Raw genomic sequence first — 6,000 nt, forward strand, 5'->3', positions numbered from 1 at the left:
ATCCATCAATGAATAGTCTCCAGGTGGGAGCTTTATTTCGGGCTTTGGGCTCTATAATCTACTCGTTGGCTGGGATTTAAGTAAATTCATCTACAAATTCTGCTAAGGCCTATCTCTTTATGGATGTTCATGGTAAATAAGAGATTTCATACTGCCCTAGCTCAACTACCGATTTTAATAGTGTAGTAGGGGCTTCTGGTTTTTGCAAGACTTGCAGTAGTGGCTAGTCGGTAAAAAATACTAGGTGTGAGCTTGAAAGTGGGGTCCCAGTTTTCTTGATGCCAGTATCAAGCAGTAAGCCAATTTCTCTGGAGCTGGAGAACATAATTATGCTCCCACTAGCCTTTTACTTATATAGTACACTGCCTTTTAAATGTTGTCTTCCTCCCTGATCAAAACAGTGCTAGAAGCATACTCTGTTATTGCTAGGTTGATGTACAAAGTTTCTCCTTCTACCGGCTTAGATAGAATGGGCGGTCGCAACATATGGTCCTTAAGTGCCTGGAAAGCATGTTCACACTCTTCTGTCCATTCAAACATTTTGTTTCCTTTGAGTAGATTATAAAACGGGACACATTTGTTCGTAGATTTAGATATAAATCTACTCATAGTCGTGATTCTCCCTGTTAGGCTTTGTACATCTTTAATTTTGGTTGGTGACTACATCTCGAGCAGTGCTCAAATTTTTTCAGGATTGTCCTCGATTCCTTGCAAGTTTACTATGAATCCCAAAAAAATTCCTTATTTGACCCCAAAAGAACACTTAGGGGGATTAAGCTTCATCTAATATTTATTCAAGATGTTGAAGCATTCATGTATGTCCTTGACGTGCTCACAAGCTTTTTTCGACTTGACCAACATGTCATCAACGTAAACCTCCATGTTATTGTTGATATGGTCTTTGAACATCTGGTTTACTAGTCGTTGGTAAGTCGCACCAACATTTTTCAAACAAAAGGGCATGACTTTGTAATAGTAAAGCCTCGTATCTTTTCAAAAGCTGGTATGTTCCTCATCTGGTGAATTCATACTAATTTTATTATAGCTGGAGTATGCCTCCATGAATGATAAAATTGTATGCCCTAATGTAGCATCGACCAACTGGTCGATCCTTGGAAGTGGGAAAAAATCTTTCGGGCAGGATTTATTAAGGTCTATGAAATCCACTCAAGTCCTCCATCTACCATTTGGTTTAGGGACTAGTACGAGATTAGAGACCCAAGATGGATAAAACGCCACCCTGATGAATCCATTTTCCTTTAGCTTCTTGACTTCTTCTTTTAAGAATTTAGACCGGTCTTTGTTGAGCAGCCTTCTTTTTTGTTGGACTGGTGGGTGGTTCTTGTCTACGTTCAAGACATGGCTAATAACTTCTAGGTTGACCCACCATGTCTTTATGCGACCAGGAAAAGACCTCATGGTTATTCTTCAAAAACTCCACCAACTTTTCTTTGATTGTTGCCTCTAAGTTTTTACTGACTTTCACAACTCTGGTCGGATCTTTTTCTTCTAGTTGGACCTCCTCGAGGTCCTCCATGGGTCCAATACCTTCCTCAAAATCTTCAAAGCGAGGATCTAGGTATCTATCCTAACTTTTGGCAACACCCTATTCGGTGACTTGTTCACCTAATTGGGTATGTGATTCATTTACCACTATCAAACTTTTTTCTACTCCACTCCCCGATCCGCACTCTTTTGCTTTTGTGATCGAGGAGCTATAACACTCTCTGGATTCTCATTGGTTTCCCAACACGCACGCAACTCCTACATCTGTTGGAAATTTCATGGCCAGATGCCAGATTGAAGTTATCGCTCGTAGCTCTACAAGGATGGATCTTCATTTCACGACATTATATGCGGACGGACAATAAACTACTATAAAATTAGTGAGAAATGTCTTATTCGCAAGTGTTGTTCCTGCCATGAACGGGAGTCTAATCGACCCTATTGGTGCTAATCCCTCACCAGAGAAACTGTAGATGGTTTAGTTGCATGGTTCTAAATCTTGCACTGGCAGTTTCATTCTTTCCAGTAGAGATTTATATATAATGTTCACCAAGCTTCCAATATCTATAAACACTCGTTTCACCATCATGTTGGCGATTTGAACATCCCCGACCAAGGGATTTGAGTGGAGGAATCAGACATGTTGTGCGTCCAGCATAGAGAAAGTTATACTCTCTTCCTCTGTTCGAGCTTTTTTGGGACTTCGCTCTTGGACGGTTAGCATTTAAATATCCTTCTGATGACGTAGGGTCCTGACATATCTTTCTCTTGCCTTACCACTGTCACCAAATAAATGTGGTCCCCCACAGATAGTTAGCAAAGTATTAGCGACCATGGCTGGCTGCAGTGGTGGTGAGTGTTGCCGTACATGTGACTACTCATTTCCTCTGTTAGCCCCTTTCTGGGGGTTTCCCCTTGTTCACACATATCTTCTCAGGTGTCCCTTTCGTATAAGGAACTCGATCTCGTCTTCCAGCTTTTTACATTCGTTTGTATCATGGCCATAGTCGTTATGGAAATGACAAAACTTGGTTGTCTCCTTCTTGGATAAGTCCTTTCTGATTGGGGTTGGTCGTCTAGAAGGGACTATGGTGTGAGTGGCCTGATACACTTCTGCTCTTCTTTCGACCAGGGCCATGTAGTTAGTGAACCTCGACTCCTACCTGTTTTGCTTATGGCATCAGACGTCGTCTACTCAGCATTTGCCATTTTCCCTCTATTCTTATTATTATTTTTGGCGTTATTGTTGTTGGGTTTGCTAGACCTACTAGCAGCCTTGGTCGACTCTTCTTTTTTTCCCTGGTCGGCCTTTGGAGACTTTCCTTCATTGGCGATAACCTCCTCCAACTTGATGTATATGTCTGCTCGATCCAAAAATTCTTGAGTACTTTTGACTCCATTTTTCCTTAGGCTGCTCCAAAGGGGAGATTGGCGTTGCACCCCAGCAGTGATGGTCATCATCTTTCCCTCATATGAAACCGACTTGGTTTGAGCAGCTGCTCACATAAACCTGTGGATGTACTCATTTAGAGGTTCTCCATCCTTTTGTCTTATATCGACCAGGTGATTAGCCTCTGTTAGATGTATCTGACCAGCATAAAATTGTCCGTAGAATTCCTTTAAGAACATCTTTCATGAAATTATGCTGGATGGCAGAAATTTGAAGTACCATTCCTGGGCAGCATCAGATAAAGTAATAGGAAATATTCTGCATCGAGCATCTTCAGACACCTTTGCGATGTCCATTTGTATCTCAAACTTATTCACGTTAGATACTGGGTCTTCTTTTCCCATTAAGTTAAGAAGTACTGGCATTTTGAATTTTCTTGGCATCTCTGCCATATCAGTTCTGTTGATGAACGAGGTGCCCTTTCTCCTGTCATAATCAATATTGGAAGTTTTATTCCCGATCAGTTGTTGTACAATCTGATTCAAGGAATCTATTTGAGCCTAAAAAACAACTAGTATAGCAGGGGCAAGAGCGACCAGCAGGTGAGACATGTTCTTCATTCCTTTCCATTCGGTCATTGAGTATGTCCCTTAAGTCCTCATCCTGCCGTCTCTACTCGCTTACACCTAGTTGGCCAAAGACATTTGGTTGTCTAGGCTAGCCCCATTATTCTGGCTTGTTGGTCGATTTTCCATTGGAGGAGGGTTTTGCTGCCTGTACCTGTGCTCATGTTGCCAACTAGCGCTTCTCCTATTATAACCGGAGTCTCCTTCATTGTAATTATGGCCGTCTCTATACTGCGACCTGTGAGTACGTGACCTGCTGTATGCATTGTCCCCCTCTCTTCTCCCTAGGCCATTTTGGTAAATAGGAGGAGGCCTGCACTAGTCGTTGGGTCCCTAGACATTGCTTTGTCATGGGGGATCCTGAACCACAGATGTAGCGTCCCAAATTTGCAAATAAGGCTTATGGTCTTGATTAGCGTGCAAGGAGGGAAATAATTGATTTAATTATGTTAATATGTGAATTTAATGCTTATGTGATTAAAAATGCATGTTTAGGTGAATTAAATATGCATGTGGGCCTCATCTGGTTATTAGGGACATATTTGTAATTTTAGCCCGTTGAGGGCATAAATGTGATATATGTGTGTATTCTGATTGATGCCACGAGTGAGTGGTGATATAATAGTGATGCACGATCTGAGACGGTCTTAGGGAGCATGTTAGCTAAATAGTCGCAATGGGGTCGAATACCCGACTCGGGAGAAGCCTGGGGGTATTTTGGGAACACAGTTGGTGTTCGGGATTTACTGGGTAACGAGTAGTATTTTAGCAATTATTTGGACATGTCGAAATTCAACGGGGATTTATAGGAATACTCGAGGACTTAGCGGGATGTGGCATATGAAGAGATTAACATTGGTGGCACTTGAGCATTTAGATAGGCTTAAAGGGTATTTTGGGTATTTTAGGGATAAACATGGCTTTGGTGGTTGAGGGTAGACTCAATTAATCAGGAAGAAAAACACTCTTCTAGAATTTGAAAAAGGAAAAAAAAAAACATAAACTCTCTTTCTCTCCCAATATCTCTCTCAGTTCTCTCTCTCCCTCTCCTTGGAACTTAGAGGATGATGAAGCTTTGAGAGCTCTGGGCTAAAGAATTGAGGAGTCTTACTTGTTAAAGCTTAAGGGTTAGCTCAGGCTGAAGTTATTTGTAAGGTAAGGGTTAAATTTAAGTTGTTTTCTTTTTCTTTTTTTTGCTGAATTATGTTGGGAATTTGGTATTGCATGTGAGTTGAACTTTTTGTTTGATTTTGGCTAATTGGAAATGTTATGAAGTGGTTTATGGGATGGTTAGGATGTTCAGGCTATAAGGATAAGGATTCTATGCTTAATTATGAGTTTGGTTGATGGTTGGGGTATGAATTTGGGGTTTAGGCTTGAGGAAAAACACAGAAAAGAGGTGGAATTTTTGGGTTTGGCGGCTCGGGTCGCGGCCCTGTTCTTTAGGCATCACGACCCGTGTGCTCGAAGAAGATGGGAAAGCGTATGTTTTGCCTAGGCGCGCCGCGGCCCTGGAGGGCATGCGGCGGCCGTGTCCTCCAGTGGAGACGGCCTTGCCTTTGACCAAGTAGCGAGCAGTGAATCTCAAGGGCATGTCGCGACCCTAAATAAAAAGAAAAGGGGAATTAAGGTTTTAATCAAGGAAATTCTAAAGTTAAGGCTCTGGAAGGATTCTACTACCCGGTTTAGTGGAATTCAAGGTCTTGGAGGCTAGATTAATATTCCAAAGTTATTTATTGGTTTAGCACTTTATGGATGGTTATTATGAATGCCTTGTTACTAGGTTTTCAACGAGGCTCAGGTTAGAGGATTGTACTCGGGATCGCGGTATTCAGATAGATCGGGACACGGGTAAGAAAATTGTTGTATCCGTAGAGCAGGGTGTGGCCCTATTGTTTGTATTGCAGGGCGTGACCCTAATGTGTATGTTTAGTATGGGTTTAAATATCTGTGGATATTATTTATGTTATGAATGAACAGCAGGGCCAAGAACGGCGAAGGCCGAGAACAGCGAAGGCTGAAAATGGCAAGGGTCAGGAACGGTGAAGGCCGAGAATGGAAAGAAGCTGAGTACGGCAAGGGGTCGGGGTCGGCTTTGAGCACACTGAGTGCAGGCTGCTAGGGCGAGACCTTCTTAGGTTTTTGTATCCACCTGCTCGGTGAAGACTGCGAACCCAGGTTCTGGTAAAGCGCATGGGACGGCGTACGCCACTATGTGTTTTGCCCATTGGATGCTTTACTATATATTGTAGAATGTTATGTTATATGTTATATGTTGAGTTATCTTGTTGGGCTTCGGGTCACGGGTGTTATATAGTGCAGGAAAGGGCAAAGGAAAGGTTGACCAACCATGAGTACAGAGAGCATGGAGCGACAGGTACATGTCGGCCTCCCTAGCTGTCACGACCAGGGTTATTTTTGGGAAAATATACTGGAATGGTTGTTTTCTCGCCTAGGTTGATCATGTGTATATTGTGA

This window comes from Humulus lupulus, chromosome 2 (assembly GCF_963169125.1).
Source record: "Humulus lupulus chromosome 2, drHumLupu1.1, whole genome shotgun sequence".
In the NCBI taxonomy this organism is placed as follows: domain Eukaryota; kingdom Viridiplantae; phylum Streptophyta; class Magnoliopsida; order Rosales; family Cannabaceae; genus Humulus; species Humulus lupulus.